General features: G+C 43.1%; 1 protein-coding gene across 1 annotated transcript in view; it reads right to left on the bottom strand.

Moving 5' to 3' along the window:
* Positions 1 to 17,469, bottom strand: part of LOC139420263 (BOC cell adhesion associated, oncogene regulated) — a 52,791-nt gene extending 35,322 nt beyond the window's left edge. Inside the window, exon 1 of the mRNA XM_071170153.1 lies at positions 16,866 to 17,469. The gene's annotated coding sequence lies outside the window, so the exon portion shown is untranslated. The remainder of the gene's footprint in view (positions 1 to 16,865) is intronic.
* Positions 17,470 to 18,043: the final 574 nt, after the last annotated feature.

Genomic DNA, 18,043 nt, shown 5'->3' with positions numbered 1-18,043 from the left:
GGACAGACACACAGAGACAGCTCCTCTGATTTAGGACAGAGACACACAGAGACAGCTCCTCTGATTTAGGACAGAGACACACAGAGACAGCTCCTCTGATTTATGACAGACACACAGAGACAGCTCCTCTGATTTAGGACAGACACACAGAGACAGCTCCTCTGATTTAGAACAGACACACAGAGACAGCTCCTCTGATTTAGGACAGACACACAGAGACAGCTCCTCTGATTTAGGACAGACACACAGAGACAGCTCCTCTGATTTAGGACAGAGATGCAGAGTATGTTTCTCCGCTCATACAGGAGTAATAAAGGCCTAGATCACACATTTAGTAGAATTACTGTTTTATTTATAAAAACATATAATAAAACTATTTATCAGGGGGTGCTGCAGCACCCTCATCACTCCTACTTCCCGCGGCTATGCTGCAGTAGTTTGTGTGTGTCTATACGCATGACTTGTGAGTATGTGTGTATAGGTCGGGCTGGCCTATAATATGTGTACATTGGTATGTATGTGTGTTGGGTGCATGTGTATGACTGAGTATGTTGTTTGCTCTTGTATGAGATGGGGAGATTGCAAAGAGTGTGTATGAGTCTTGGATGTTGCATTAGTACTATGGGCATACGTTCAGTATGGGGTTTAGTAGTATGACATGGTGAAAGGTATTAGGGGTGTGTTGATAAAGCCTCGTTGTGGTGCAGGCAGGGTTCCTGGGTTCCCTATTGTCCCCCTGCCTCCCAGGATAAATTCATTTGACAAGCCTGCTAATTGGATAAAACTAGGCTGGAGCCTCCTCCCTGAGCACTCACATTCCATCTGCTTTCTGGCATGGAGAGAGAGGACACAGGAGGGGTGGAGGAGAGAGGAGAGAGAGGACACAGGAGGGGTGGGAGAGAGAGGAGAGAGGGGACACAGGAGGGGTGGGAGAGAGAGGAGAGAGGGGACACAGGAGGGGTGGGAGAGAGAGGAGAGAGGGGACACAGGAGGGGTGGGAGAGAGGACACAGGAGGGGTGGGAGAGAGGACACAGGAGGGTGGGAGAGAGAGGACACAGGAGGGTGGGAGAGAGGAGAGAGAGGACACAGTAGGGTGGGGGAGAGAGAGGACACAGGAGGGTGGGAGAGAGGAGAGAGAGGACACAGTAGGGTGGGGGAGAGAGGAGAGAGAGGACAGAGGAGGGTGGGAGAGAGGAGAGAGAGGACACAGTAGGGTGGGGGAGAGAGGAGAGAGAGGACACAGGAGGGTGGGAGAGAGAGGAGAGAGAGGACACAGGAGGGTGGGGGAGAGAGGAGAGAGAGGACACAGGAGGGTGGGAGAGAGGACACAGGAGGGTTGAGGAAGAGAGGAGAGAGAGGACACAGTTGGGTGGGAGAGAGGAGAGAGGGGACACAGGAGGGTGGGAGAGAGGAGAGAGAGGACACAGGAGGGTGGGAGAGAGGACACAGGAGGGTTGAGGAAGAGAGGAGAGAGGGGACACAGGAGGGTTGAGGAAGAGAGGAGAGAGGGGACACAGGAGGGTGGGAGAGAGGAGAGAGAGGACACAGTAGGGTGGGGGAGAGAGGAGAGAGAGGACACAGGAGGGTGGGAGAGAGGACACAGGAGGGTTGAGGAAGAGAGGAGAGAGAGGACACAGGAGGGTTGAGGAAGAGAGGAGAGAGAGGACACGGGCGTTGAGGAAGAGAGAGGACACAGTTGGGTGGGGGAGAGAGGAGAGAGAGGACACAGTTGGGTGGGGGAGAGAGGAAACAGGAGGGTTGAGGAAGAGAGGAGAGAGAGGACACAGTTGGGTGGGGGAGAGAGGAAACAGGAGGGTTGAGGAAGAGAGGAGAGAGAGGACACAGGAGGGTGGGGGAGAGAGGAGAGGGGGCTAGGGTTGTTGGGTAGGCAACTCCTTCTGAGGAGCTGAACTGTTGAATATTTATCACCCCCCTCCTCGTCCATCTCTCTCTTCCTACCCACCATTTTACGTCCTTCACTACCCCCCATCCAAACATCACAATGGCCCCCCTTTAGATAAACACATGCGGTGTCAAGTGTGAGGAGTACTGGGTTCAACTGCTCTGCTCGGGCCCGCCGGCCCACAATGCCGCGCTGCATAGCTGCCATGCGGGAGGCCGGTTGCCCCTGGCGACGCTAACAGGCAGAACGCACCTTAATAGAGTGGAGCGTCATTGTGAAGCAGTGGGCCGGTGGGCAGACAAAGACCCCGCAGACTCCCAGAGAGAAAGGAGAGATACTACTCTGAAGGGCCCCAGGAAGAGCTGATGATGGGGGCCGCTCAACGGAGGAGAGGAGAAGTGTGTGTGTGAGAGGGATGGGGGGGGGGTTGATAGTAGTGTGGAGAGGTGAGTGGGGTGGTGGTGTGGTTCAGTCTTAGATGGGTGAGGGTTGGGGGTGAAGGGGCTGGAGAGGGGTTGACTGAGAAGCAGAATGGGGTCTAAATGAATAGAGGGGATGTCAACTGGCAGGCGAGCAGGAGGACACAGGGTCTTGTCAATGAGAGGGTGTGTGAGTGTGTGAGCGCGTGTGAGAGCGTTGTTTGAATGTGTCCAACATATTTTCCCCTCACTCAGTCAATCTGGTTGCTGGCCCTTTGGTCAGGCTGGGGCTGAGTGGAGAAGACAAGACGAAAACAACAGCTACAGCTCTGCTCTCAAGTGGAAAATGGATCCCATAGTAGTAAAGAATTTGAGATGAATTACTTAGCCCGTTCCCTCAGCTGTTTACCAAAACAAGTGGCGGGGCTGCCGTTTTGTTTTTCATCCTAGACTGTAGCTTTAAAAGCATAGACTTTACCTAAACAACCTGAGCTCTAGTCAACAGGAAACAGTTTCTCCCAGGTCCCCATGCTATGGCTAGGCCTCAGCATTCTGGAGAGTTCTGGGTCCTGTTCCATGTGCTACAACCAATGTTAGAAAACGTTCAGATAGAAATGCATTAGGTACATAGGACACACACAAGTCTATGTCATGTAGATTATAGGACACACACAAGTCTATGTCATGTAGATTAGGGAGTCCATATGTTCACTACACTTTACAAGGCATTTCCATCAGAACGTTCTGCATTCCTGAACATGCCCCCCAGCGAGGTCTGAGGTTGGCAGATGATCCCGCTCCAGCAGGTGGAACCCAGCCGACCACGCCCCATTCATACCCCTCTCTCTGAGCTGAGCACCCACAACCCCCCTCTCAACATCTCTAGACATCAACCGCTCCTATGCCCCGAAAATTACACTTCAAAAGCATCATCTAACGAGGTTGGGACCCCCCCACACCCTTCACAAAGTATTAGTGAGCTACCCCCCGCCACAGCCCATCCACTCCATCCACGCTAACGAGCACCAGGCCGTCTCGGGGATTAACAAGTGAGATCAAGCCAGGCCCAGGGGGGGCTCTAATCAATTAGGCACCACGGCATTTGCATATTTTATATAACAAGGCAGAATTAACCAGCCAATGCTAATTATGGGGCTACTGCAGCATTCACAATGCCATGGCTAACTAACACATACTGTCACGGCCACATTCCTTCCTGGTCCTGGCGGACACTGGATGGATGTCTTCCTGTGTGTCCTCCCGGGCCATGGGAACTAGCACCACCTGACTGAGCCCTACCCACTACCCCCCTGGGCATTACTTTCTCTACAATCAAACACAGTTTATAAGCAGGCAACAGGTTGGGATGAGAGGATGGATGTTTCATAAAGACTTTACTAGGCCGATATATGTTAAAGGGGCAGTCTGCAGTTCAAACAACAACGACACTGCCACTGTTTTGGTAAAAAGGGGAGGGAAGGAGCAGGAGAAATGTATCCACTATCAAATCATAGACACAGCTATGGATGTAAGGAGTGACCTTCCATGTTGTCAAAATTATACATTTTACCATGTTTTGAGGTTATACAGTGTTTGTTTATGGAAGGTCTGATGCAATTGGGGCTACCGACTGGCGCAGCGGTCTAAGGCACTGCATCTCAGTGCTTGAGGCGTCACAACAGACACCCTGGTTTGAATCCAGGCTGGAGCAAAACCGGCCGTGATTTGGAGTCCCATAGGGTGGCCCAGCGCCGTCCGGGTTAGGGTTTGGTCGGTGTAGGCCGTCATTGTAAATATAGATTTGTTCTTAACCAACTTGAGTGGTTAAATAAAGGTTACATTTAAAAATGTAAGAGCGTGTGTGTGAGAGAAGACACCAAACTAATGCCCATTATCAGTCACACACACACTACACTGTTAGAAAAAGTATACTCACAGAGGCATCACAAAATTCAAACCCTTGAAGCTAACTCCAGAAATGTTTCCATATAGACTATAAAAAACCAAGACCACTCCAACCCTCCGCAAACTCACCTAACAAACATACAAACGTAGGATCTTAATTTGATCACTCTTTTGTTGCTGAGCATTTTCATGCACAGCAGGAAATGCAAGCTTATAGTGTATTCAAGGTTTAAAAAGGCTTCTAAAGTTTGTAATTTCCACTTTAAAATGTCAGACTTAATTCACCCTAAAGATGAATGTATCAACCCCTACAAAAAGTTTCAATTAATTATAATCCACATAATACTAATAATAACGATAATAGTAATAATAATAATTCACATTTCCTGTTCCTGTAGGATTATTTTCCTGCTGTAGGAAATTGGATCAAATAAAGATCCTACATATGTACAGCCATGTGCATGGATTATAGGGCTGGGAATTGCCAGGGACCTCACGATACCATATTATCAACATACTTAGGTGCCAATACGATATGTATTGCGATTCTATATGTATTGCGATTCGATACTGTGATTTTATTGTGATTTGATGTTGTTTCAAACATATTGCTCACCATAATATTGCAATAGTCAAAACAATACAAGATATAATTTTTTTAAATATCCCGATGTGTATTGACTCCGGCGTTGAGTTGCGTGTCAATTCATAAACCATGTGCCATGGAATCTGTACATTGAAAATCTCTTCCCAACTATTTTTGCAATTTATATGGCACAGCTGTCAGTTTTTTGGTCCTTCAATGAAATTGGTATATGTTTTTATTTATCACACTTTTCTTGAAACATTTTTGGTCTTTAATGCAGGGCCGACATACAAGTTCCTTACTTTTTCCCCTTCTACTTGCCTCTTCCATTTTTGTGGTAATGCTGCAATTAATTGGTTGTAATTTTGGGTAGAGCAGACATTTCTATATGTCTGTTTGCTGCATGTGTGACATAACTCCACCAGTCCTATTTATGATATAATTTACAAAAATATATATATATTTTTTAAATTTTTACATTTTATCGAAAAATATGTTTGTTTAAATCGATTAGTATATTTGAGTTCAACCACAATATTTGTTGTATTATTTGTTCTGTCTTTTCAGGTGGATTAAACTGAAATTGCAACCAACTTTCTAAGGCTTGTTTTTAAAAAATAACAATATTTTGGAGATTATTTTGTTTTCAAACAACCGAAAGTGAGCAGGTGTAATCTGAATAAAGGGGGAAAGGACATTCTTGAACATAGGATGAGACATTCCTACCAATTTACTAGAGAACCAGTTTGTATTTAAGTATAACTTTTGTATGACTGATGCCTTTAGTGAGAGGTCTAATGCTTTAATATTTAATCATTTCTGCCCTCCAAATTCATATTCGTTATATAAATAGGCCCTTTTAATTTTGTCTGACTTGCCATTCCAAATCAAATGTAATATTTCTTGTTCATATAATTTAAAAAGCAGGTCAAAAAAAAGCAGGTCACTAGGTGTAGGCAAAACTATAAGCAAATAGGTAAACTGTGATATGACTAAAAAGTTAATCAGGGTGATTTTTCCACAAATAGACAGGTATTTTCATTTCCATGGTAGCAAGATCTGATCTATTTTTGCTAACTTTCTATAAAAATTATTGGAGTGAGATCATTTCTTTCTTTTGGGATTTGTATACCGAGTATGTCCACATCTCCGTCAGACCATTTTATTAGTAAACGACATGATAATGTAAAAGTTCTATTTTTTTAGTGATCCAATACTTACTTATCATAATTTGGTTTTAATCCAGAGAGGTTAGCAAATGTATCTAGATCCTCTATGAGGCTGTGGAGGGATTTTAATTGTGGTATTAAAAGAAAACATGAATCATCAGTGTACAATGACACATTAGTTTTTAAGCCACGGATTTCTAATCCCTTAATATTATTGTTGGATCTAATTTTAACAGCTAACATTTCAATGGCAATAATAAATAGATATGCCGATAGTGGACAACCTTGTTTTACTCCTCTTGACAGCTTAAAACTTTCTGAGATGTAGCCATTATTTACTATTTTACACCTAGGCTTACTATACATAACTTTAACCCGTTTTATAAGAGATTCTCCAAAATTCAAATATTCTAGGCATTTACATATAAATTCCAGCCGTACTTTATCAAAAGCCTTTTCAAAATCAGCTATGAAAACCAGGCTGGTGTCCCCGATATTTCATAGTATTCTATTGTTTCCAGTACTTGTCTTATATTATCTCCAATGTATCGTCCATGTAAAAAACCTGTCTGATTAGGATGAATAATATCTGACAAAACTTTTTTAGCTAGAATTTCTGGCCTCCAATTTTTTAAATTGACTAGATCTTTATATATACACCACTTGGATCCTGTTTCAGTAATAATCAAATCAGACCTTCTTGTTACGTGTCCGATAATCTACCATTTATATAGGAGGGGTTAAAATATGCTAATAATGGTCCTCTGAGTATATCAAAAACAGTTTTACTTCCTCTTTCCTACTTTACTTCCTCTTTCAAAATATAATTTGGTTAATCATGCGTGACTCCATAATTTGTAACAAGTTTCAATATTTTTTTTGGTAGCATTTCTATGTTGAAGATTGACAAAGAATGTGGTGCATTTTTCCCCATATTCCATCCAGTTCGCTTTATATTTATAATATATTACATAAATAAATACGTGTATAATTAATTTTAAACATTTAGTTCCACCATGATAGGACAATAAATAAATAAGTATGTATATCCCTCATCTGAACAACATTGAAAGCTCTCCCACAACCCCGGCTCACAGCAATACTTTGGTTCTGGGATATGCAACCATTTCCGTTCTCACTCAACGCCACACTTTCCCAAACAAAAAAAACACACCACACCATCCACACATACTGTGCCATCTGTTTACTGAGTTTTTATTTCCACCATGTTGAATTAGTGCTTTTGTGTTCCAATTAGTTATATTTGAAGATAGATAGAAAAGCTATATTTTTTGTTGTATTATTACAATCCATAACCGGGCTAGAATTGTGTGTTTCATAACTTGCCTCCTCTACGAGAACTTTGTAATTTTTAAAATAGCCATGGAGTAGCCTTCGTGTCTCTGAACAACTGGTTATCGATATATAGTTTATCGACGACGAGAGCTACTCCTTGAAAATTCCTTGAAAATTGGATACAGAACTTTCTGCAATTTCCTTTGGGAACTGGACATTCATGACAATTTTCTTGTCATGAATTTTCTTGTCTTTTACCCAGGCTTTTAACCATTATTTTACCTTATTTTACCTCCAATACCTTGACTTTGTTGTCCTTAAGCCATTTTGCCACAACTTTGGAAGTATGCTTGGGGTCATTGTCCATTTGGAAGACTCACTTGCGACCAAGCTTTAACTTCCTGACTGATGTCTTGAGATGTTTCTTCAATATATCCACATAATTTTCCTCCCTCATGATGCCATCTATTTTGTGAAGGGCACCAGTTCCTCCTGCAGCAAAGCACCCCCACAACATGACGCTGCCACCCCCGTGCTTCACGGTTGGGATGATGTTCTTCAGCTTGCAAGCCTGCCCCTTTCCCTCCAAACATAACGATGGTCATTATGACCAAACAGTTCTATTTTTGTTTCCTCAGACCAGAGGACATTTCTCCAAAAAGTACGATCCCCATGTGCAGTTGTAAACCGTAGTCTGGCTTTTATAATGACGGTTTTAGAGCAGTGGCTTCTTCCTTGCTGAGTGGCCTTTCAGGTTATGGTGATATAGGACTTGTTTTACTGTGAATATAGATACTTTTGTACCTGTTTCCTCCAGCATCTTCACAAGGTGCTTTGCTGTTGTTCTGGGATTGATTTGCACTTTTCGCACCAAAGTACGTTCATCTCTAGGAGACAGAATGTGTCTCGTTACTGAGCGGTATGACGGCTGCATGGTCCCATGGTGTTTATACTTGCGTACTATTGTTTGTACAGATGAACATGGTACATTCAGGCGTTTCAAAATTTGATTTTCCCATGATGTCAAGCAAAGAGGCACTGAGTTTGAAGGTAGGCCTTGAAATATATCCACAATTCATCTACAATTGACTCAAATTATGTCAATTAGTCTATCAGAAGCCATGACATAATTTTCTGGAATTTTCCAAGCTGTTTAAATGCACAGTCAACTTAGTGTATGTAAACTTCTGACCTACTGGAATTGTGATACAGTGAATTATAAGTGAAATAATCTGTCTGTAAACAATTGTTGGAAAAATTACTAATCTACTTTAAGTAGATGTCCTAACCGATTTGCCAAAACTATAGTTTGTTAACAAGAAATATGTGGAGTGGTTGAAAAACAAGTTTTAATGACTCCAACCTAAGTGTATGTAAACTTCCGACTTCAACTTTAGCTACGTTCAGTTCGCCATCTTGCCACTTCCGAAAGTTTGTCATTCTTACAGATCTTAATTTGAGCCAGTTTGCTACAACAGGAAAAAAAATTATCCTGCATCCACAGGAAATTTGAATTATTACGTAGATTATAATGAATAAACATTTTTGTAGGGGTTGATATAATTTTGTTAGGGCAAGTCAAGTCTGAAAGTTTAAAGTGGAAATGACAAACTGTAGAACATTTTATAAAACTTAAATATACTACAAGTCTGCATTTCCTGCTGTGCAGGGAAATTGGCAGCAACAACAGAGTGATAAAACACATGTGCATACACCCATGTACATTTGCACATACATACAACCTACTCCCTGTGAGTTCTTCCAAGGCTGCAGTGGAGGGAGTGAGGGAGGGAGGGAGGGAGGAATGAGAGAAGACGGAGGGGAATGGAAGGGGCCCCTAGCTCCTTTGGCAGCTCATACATCAGAGTGAATAGAACCAATTATAAATCAAGAGACATTTCTCCCTATTATTCAGTAGGAACCAGGAGAGCTCAGCCCAGCCCATCCTGCCTCCTCCTATACTGCTCTCTCTAAGGAGGCAGGGAGACACGACAGAGAAAGAGAGAAATTGAGAGAGAGAAAGATACATATAGAACAAGGAAAAATTAAACATTGCGTCCCCCTTGAACAATCCAGTGCCCCTCTTGGGCCGATCAGTGCAATTTTGTAAATGACGCATCTCTATGGCAAGACCCATCATTCACCCAAATCTCATCACAATCGGGCCAGTGGTGTTTGAGATATAGTCTAGGTTAGCTAGACTCATATCCCTGAGCATGTGTGCCAAATTTAATCACTGAGTCAAACAGATCAAGTTATAGCGCCACCGTGAGGTCAATATGAATGTTCTTGCCTATGTTAAGTCTTGACAGTGTTTGCAACATGCATACCAAATTTAGCTGCATCATTCAACCAAGTTTTGTCAAAATCAGGCCAGTGCTGTCTGAGATATCGCGTGTGACTAATGTACGAACAAACATATTTCATCATGGGGGACAACAAGGGGGCATCTAGCACAGAGGTGATAGAACGTAGATATAAGAAACAGCCTTGGGAAAAATAGGAGAAAATAAGGGAGGGAGAAAATATAGGGCTATGGCATAGAGAAAGGAGAGAGATGGCTAAGAGATAGGGGTCATGTACTATAGAGAACTACTAGAATGCTTATTACATAGTCATAAAGTTCAGGTGTGTGTGTGTGTGTGTGTGTGTGTGTGTGTGTGTGTGTGTCGCCTTGAGCCCTAACTGCCACAGGAACATATGATGGAGGCTCATTTCAAAAGGAGCGTTGAGTGTCAGAAGCTGGATTACAGCTGTGTGTGTGTGTGTGTGTGTGTGTGCGCGTGTGTGTGTGTTTGAGACTCTCTGACAGACGTTATAGCATGGCCAGAGGAGTTCCATGTGTCCTGTCACTCAAACGATATTGATGTCGTTCCGGACTAAAAGAGAAGCAGGCCAAAACGCAGGACTGCACATGTGCAGACAGACAATACACAGACCTGTGCCAATAGCAATAGACAAACGAACACAGGCAGAAACTGGGATAATCTGCACAGGAAGACCTGTGCAGCTCGCTGTCACACCAGGACAAAATAGCATCACAAACTACTGTGCTACTAATGTGCTGCTGTTCTCAGACCAGTTCTTCTGATTTATGAGTGAAGCAACAGAAATAGACTAGTGGTATTATCCCAGGCCAGGGAAAGACGCCATACTCCATCCATCCAGTTAAGAGACAGGTTTCCACATGTCTGGGAATAATGATGACGTGCAGTCCTGAGAAATAGATCAGTTTTATCACCTTTGCCTATGATGGTAGTAGGACCCATATCACCATCACCTTTCTTCCTGATACTAACTGAAAAATCAAATCACTATCACCTTTCTTCCTGATACTAACTGAAAAATCGTTGAGTGACAAAGTGCACGTCTTTTGAATTAGAGAACAAACTCAACAACCCCGGACCCTGAAATACTACTGCAGGGTTGGTAGGTTACTTTCTAAATGTAATCTGTTACAGTTACTAGTTACCTGTCCAAAATTGTAATTTGTCACGTAACTTTTGGATTACCTAAACTCATGAATGTAATCCGATTACTTTCCCCCTAAGAGGCATTAGAAGAAGACAAAAAGGATCCATCAAACACATTTGGTGTGTCATCACAGTGGTCTCTGACTTGTGGTCAGACTCGCTCAGGTGGAACAAACTTAAACTTGCGCCTTTTTTCAATGCTGATTAAATGTCATTGAGAAAATAGAAAAGTGTCATAATGTATTTTTTCACAAGCATCCTTTCTAAATTTTAATGTAATCCAAGAAGTAATCATCTAGTTTCTCAAAATAATCTGTAATCGGATTACAATAGTTTTGCTGGTAACGTAACTGCTACGTTTTTTTTATAATCAGTTACTCCCTTTTCAACTACTGGACAGAGAAAAGTGACTCCTAGCCACAGAAACAACCAGATATGCAAACAATAACCAATGAAAAAGTACTTTGAGCGTAACTGAAGAGTAAGACATTGGTTGATCCCTCCCTAGAGCAGACATTCCACTGTCTGTCATAAACAACAGTAACATTCCGAGAACTGTCCCAGAGAGTGATGGATTATTCAGTTAGAACTCAGTCACAACACATTGGCACAAGATGGTGTGCAAGAATGGAGGGAGAATAAATCATTGGGAACCAAAATAAGTTGATGGCTCCGTGGGGTTCTGTTCTCACAAACTGTTCAACAGTGTGTGTGTGTGTGTGTGTGTGTGTGTGTGTGTGTGTGTGTGTGTGTGTGTGTGTGTGTGTGTGGAGAGAGAGAGAGAGAGAGAAAGAGCAAGGGGGAGAAAGAGAGAGAGCGTGAGGAGAGAGAGTGAGTGAGAGAGAGAGCAAGGTGGAGAAAGAGAGAGAGCGTGAGGAGAGAGAGTGAGAGAGAGAGAAAGAGCAAGGGGGAGAAAGAGAGAGAGCGTGAGGAGGGTGAGTGAGAGAGAAAGAGCAAAGGAGGAGAAAGAGAGAGAGCGTGAGGAGAGAGTGAGAGAGAGAGAAAGATCAAGGTGGAGAAAGAGAGAGAGCGTGAGGAGAGAGTGAGAGAGAGAGAAAGAGCAAGGTGGAGAAAGAGAGAGCATGAGGAGAGAGAGAGAGAGAAAGAGCGAAGGGGGGGAGAGAGAGAGAGAGACAAACAAGACAGAAACAGGGAGAGGGTACTACTGTACTGAGCGTTTCAGTCAGAGTGCTGCCGTGCTAGGTGGTGCTCATGGAGAATGGCCTTTGAGAGGGTGAACAAATATCTACCTAGTCTCTGGAGTTTATCAATGATCTGACAACACTCTCTCACAAACAGCAGAGTGTGCGTCAACTCAACTAGGGTTGCTAATGCTGGAGATCACACATGCATTTATTCAAACATACCGGTGACTTCTAGTCAAGTGACTCAGTGCGGTACTGTACTCTCACTGTGACAGGTCTCAAGTAAGAGACATACATTCAACACCTCTAAAAGGCCAAAAGCACATAGCTCCAGACACCGTCTACACCTCTCAAACTATGCTGACTTTTCACTCCTCCGTGGCTACCGCTCTCCTTTATATCTGTCCTCCCCTTTTTAAATGTTTTTTAATGTAATCTTTATTTAACTAGACAAGTCAGTTAAGAATAAATTCTTATTTACAATGATGGCCTACCGGGGAACAGTGGGTTATCTGCGTTGTTCAGGGGCAGAACGACAGATTTTTACCTTGTCAGCTCGGGGATTCGATCCAGCAACCTTTCGATTAGTGGCCCAACTCTATAACCACTAGGCTACCTGCCACCCTCCCCTCCCTTTCTCTGGCACCCTTCTACCCGTCTCTCCTCCACATCTATTTTCTCCATCCCTCTCTCCTCCACCCCCCCCCCCCCCCCCTCCGCTCCCCTCCCTCTCTCCCCTTTTGTCCTGTGTGGGAGAGGCTGTGTATGGCTAGTGAGGTATGCAAGGTCTGTCCGGGGAGGCAGGGCGGCTCGGAGCCCCAGGGGAGGGTACTGCACCCTGGCCACCTGCCGCTCCAGGCTGGACACCTAAAACCTTCAGGACAAGAGCAACCTGGCCCTACAACCCCTATAACCTTAAAGCACAATATGTCAACTACACAGCCAGAACGCCCTGTATGGAAAACTACAGAGCAATAGGTAGGATCTCTGGGAGAATGTTCAACTACAGCACTCCTTTATTGTTGGCTATGTGTGTGTATATAATCACTCTATTACACTACAACACTAGTAGAACCAGCTGATATGGATAGACTCCATGTAATGACAGATACACACACCCTACTACAGCCTAAAGCAGGGATGTGCAACTGGCGGACCCACCAATCAATCCCACCACCAAATGTTGTTTTTTTATCTACATTTTTGAGAACTCAGTGGGAGTCTTACTGTTGAGAGATAGAATCGTAGAACACACAAGGTGAAATGTCTAAATGTGGTTGTGCATCAGACGTTTTTATCTTGTTATGTCAGTCACTGACAGTCAATGAAATGTAGATTGGTAAATGAGTCTAGCGGACAGATATCTAAACTTGTAGAAATCATGGTCGAATTACCTACAGTGGGGCCCCCATTGATTTTGTTTATCCATCTCACCATGTTAAAAACTGCTAAAACGTCTTCCCACCTTATGGCAACGTGTAGAATTGCATGAAATGAACTCTAAAACTTATATTTGGTTATCTCCGCTGTCAAGCGGGGGGGGGGCTAAAATGTTTTGCTCACAATTGGGGGGGACCCTCGTTTTTTTTTTTACTTATGGCCCCTAAAAGGCTAGGGCCGGCTCTGACTGCATTTGTGGGTATGGATGTGAGTATGCAAGCCCACAAGCCACTGCTGCCCCTCATGATGAATTCAGATTTTTTTGTGGCCCCTAACTCCATCAATGTGGCCCATCCCTGGCCTAAAGTATCTCTCTTTCACACACTCCACAGTGCACGCTACGAGAAATACACATCCTATCATACACTGTGATCTGACTTCACTGGAACATGCAGGTCATCCTGAGAGGGAAATGTTCAAGACGAGAGTGACAAGCTGCACATTCCTGTGTAAAGACATAATCCTGATTGGAGAACCATCATGCACACACACACACACACGCGCACACACACAGTCAGGCACACACACACGCACACAGAGTCAGGCACACACACGCACACAGAGTCAGGCACACACACACACACACACACACAGAGTCAGGCACACACACACACACACAGGCCTGCAGATAGCTGCCTGCTATGACTGCATGATTGTACCCGCTGTAGAAAAGATGAAAGCCTACCCTCAGCAGGTTGTCTCCTCTTGTCAATTAACAGAAATGTTACACCCTCTAAGAAAACAATAAACCTTTCCACAGTCAGAACTTCAAAAGTCCCACATCTAGAATAAGAACTATACACCCAGAGTCATAGCCAGAACAAAAACTATCCATGGACTCAGTGCCAATCTATATCCATGGCTTCAGAAGCAGAACAAGACACAGCAACCAGAACCTACTCAGTATAACCACTAACCATGGACTCATAGCCAGAACATAGCCAGTACAAGAGCTCTCCTACCCAATGTTACTATAGCCAGAACCAGATCTATCCAAGAAGACATACCCAGACAGGGCTAGATCTATCCAATGAGTCCTAGCCAAGCTTCCAATGGACAGATGAAGACATACCCAGACAGGGCTAGATCTATCCAATGAGTCCTAGCCAAGCTTCCAATGGACAGATGAAGACATACCTACTGAGAGTGGACCAAAACAATGTCAAACACACACCTATTAAGGCAACAAAAAATAAGGACCTGCCATGTGTTTTTAACAACTCACAGTACTTCAAGGCCTGATGTTATCTTTCCAAAATAGGCATATGGACTAGCCCTTATCTTTAACCCTGTTGTTACCAACGAGTGGTTAATGTTGGGCTGGCATGGAAATGGAATGGTAAAATGTGTGCGTTCATCAGCGCATAGCTAATGGCTGTTCATAACTGCGCCACCAAATAAGGTCAGAAGACTGGGAAAGGAGAGAAACCCAGGCAGACTGGAATCAATTAGAGAATAGCTTTGATCCACCCGTCCGCCGATGATCAACAACAAGCTCTACCGCACCATAGCTACCAAACAAGAGGTTCCTTATATTCAGACAGAGGCACAGCAGCCAACGCCAAACATACATAGCCTCTTTTTAAACCAATTCACTTATTCAGTTTAATTGAAGAGATAACTCTTCTCGACCTTTAATCTAACTAACATCATGGATTGAGCTGAAAGAAACTATTCTCTCCAACTGACATGGTGTCTTGTCAGTTTAATCGTGGTGTTTTTTCTATGCGAGTGAGTCAGGCTAAATGTAATCGAAATAACAAAACGACATCATCCCCCCCCCCGCTCATTAGCGCCACTGGATTAAAAAAAATCTCATGAAATCATTCCCCAGCAAAGGGATGATATCCCACTTGGCAAAAACTGGTTGAATCAACGTTGTTTCCATGTCATTTCAACTAAATAATTCAACTGTGATGAAGTTGAATCAACGCAGAAAACTTGCAAAAAGTCATCAATGTAAGGGAATTTCCTATTTTTTGAAGTGGTGGAAGAAGTACCCAATTGTCATTCTTGAGTAAATGTATAGAAACCTTAATAGAAAGTTACTCAAGTAAACGTGGAAGTCACCCAGTAAAACACTACTTGAGTAAAAGTCTAAAAGTATTTGATAAATATACTTAATTAAGTATCAAATAGTAAAAGTATAAATAATTTCAAATTCCTTATATTAAGCAAAGCAGACAGCACCATTTATAAAATGCATTTGTGTTTAGTGAGTCCGCCAGATCAGATGCAGTAGGTGTTCTCTTGATGATGTTCTCTTGATAAGTGTGTGAACGGGACCATTTTCCTGTCCTGCTAAGCATGCAACATGTAACGAGGACTTTTGGGTGTCAGGGAAAATGTGTGGAGTAAAAAGTACATTATTTTCCTTAGGAATGTACCTAACCCTAAGTAGAGATACCCAAAAGAACTACTGAAGTAGTACTTTAAAATATTTTTACTTAAGTAGTTTACACCCGTTTTTTTCATCCAACTTTTAACCTAAATTCAATGTCATATGTCATATTTTATTTTGATTTCACGTTTGTTGAAAACTCAACCAAATGTTAATCAAAAATAGACGTTGAACTGACATCTGTGCCCAGTGGGATGAGACGCCGTTGACAGCTTGCAGCTAAAATACATTTAGGCACCATTCCACCACATTGATGGTTCAGAAGAGTTGACCAGCTGTCCATTTATTGTAATAAGGTTATTCTTGCACAGTGGAAGTTTGGTTTAATGATGAGGGGAGTGGGTTATTAAAAGCACGCAATTAGTGATGTTAAAGCTTTGCGTCATGAGAAACAAAATCTGTTCAGGCCATTTTATGGTGAATCAGGCTAATAAATAAGATGTAGGCATGGAACCAATAATATGAGGATGGAATTTGGCAGTGCTTGCGGTGCCTGTTTTATGTTACTCTCTATGGAAACAACTACAGGCTAAGGCCTGCAAAAATCGACACACTATTGGTCTTAAAATGAGAACTTTGAATCACAAATCAAATATATTTATATCACGAACATAATAAAAAAAACGTATTCACACACCAAGATGAACAGTTAGAGAAACGATTTTTGCAAAAAAAGGACGCAATTGCGAAAACTGAAGGCAGAAATGATAGCGCAGCCAAAAGCTACCACCATCACTCAATGAGTCCCAAAACTATATTTTACAACCGTTCTAAAATAACATTTCAAAATTCGTATTTTTCATGACCGTTTCGTTCCATATCCCAAATATTACGCGCAGTCTTTGTTTCTATTGAGTTGGCCTGAAATGGAACGCAATTAAATAAAGACCTGGAAACAAAACAATTGTTGCTCACAGAGTTAGTAAGGTACCCGCATCCACATAAGAACATGGGAAACACTAAACTTACACCAATTATGTTTTCACACATACGTGCGTAAAATATGATACCTCGATAGCACCCGTTATTCCACGAATACAAGTATATTGTTAACTTGTAACGCATGTGTTATTACTTCGTGTAGTAGTAGTGCAAAACATGGATCACTTGTAGAGGTAAAAACTTACCAAAACGTGCTTTATTTGGAATTCACTCCTCACGACACCACTTTATCTCCTTCTCCGCTTTTTACTTCAGTAAATTTTCAGGGAAAAAACACTTTTCACTTTTTCTTTTCCCTCTAAAGCTACTGCTTTAGTAATTTACTGCGATGCCACCGACATTTTCTTCGGCTCCCCAAGTTCTCACATTGAAAGGCCGTTTTTGGATGACTGAGCTTGCAAACAATTCTCTCTTTTGCAACGCCTTTTCGGGTCCTCCCACTTCCCAAGAAGGGGGAGGGATTTGAACAATAGGGACTCGCTCCTAAATCCCAACGTTTGGTAAAGCCGTCTAGTTTCCCCCAAGAAACACTCTAGTTTCACCGCACCGTGGATCTTACCGCCGTGCGCGATGATAAAGTGTTGTTTCAACTCATGTACGTACTTGTGCGTAAAGGAGTTTAATAAGATAAGCACATGAGCTAAAAAAAAAACTAAGTTCACAAAAGTTAAATGTGGTGTGGGGAGAAAAAGACGCCCCCCCTAGACTGGTGTGTTCCCCTGATTTGGTATGCGTTGTTCCCAAAGAGTTTTTATTGACCCCTGTCCATTGAAGCCCGCAGGCCTCTCTCTCTCTCTAGCGCAGCTGTGGCGTGTTGTGTGCAGGAGGCAGACGCAGTCAGAGGCATCTCACTACTCTCTCACACTCTCTGTCTCATACCACAGTGATCACAGCAAAGAACCCCCGCGTGCTTGCCTCTGGAATTCTCTACTTCACTTCAATCAGCACACTTTGAAATGAGGGAGCCAAACGGAGCCATTCCTGTCCAGTTCATTAGTAACTGAATATTCTGACTAAGATCACAGGGGTTTGATACGGCCAGTTGGTGGTGGTGGTGGTGGTGGGGGGGGGGTGGGGGGGGTTGGTTGGTGGGAATCTGGCAACCTTGTCCCCTGGCTGAATGGAGGAACTCCCACCATGTACCTGAGCGGTTATTGCACCACAGCAGGGGTGTCATTGGCATACAAAGCCGTGCTGGTTTGTGACACCTGTTGCTCTTGTTCAGGTGAAAGTGTGTGAAGTGTGTGTGTGATGTGTTTGGGTGGTGTGTGTGTGTGTGTATGTCCATGTGTTAGTGCCAGTGTGCGGTTGGTCCAGCCTATCCTTTATGCACCCCCTGCTAGTTAATATCCAAATGCTATTG

The sequence above is a fragment of the Oncorhynchus clarkii genome, chromosome 11, assembly GCF_045791955.1.
Source record: "Oncorhynchus clarkii lewisi isolate Uvic-CL-2024 chromosome 11, UVic_Ocla_1.0, whole genome shotgun sequence".
In the NCBI taxonomy this organism is placed as follows: Eukaryota; Metazoa; Chordata; class Actinopteri; order Salmoniformes; family Salmonidae; genus Oncorhynchus; species Oncorhynchus clarkii.
The sequence above is the reverse complement of the archived record's forward strand: the minus strand, read 5'-3'. Positions and strand labels throughout refer to the sequence as shown.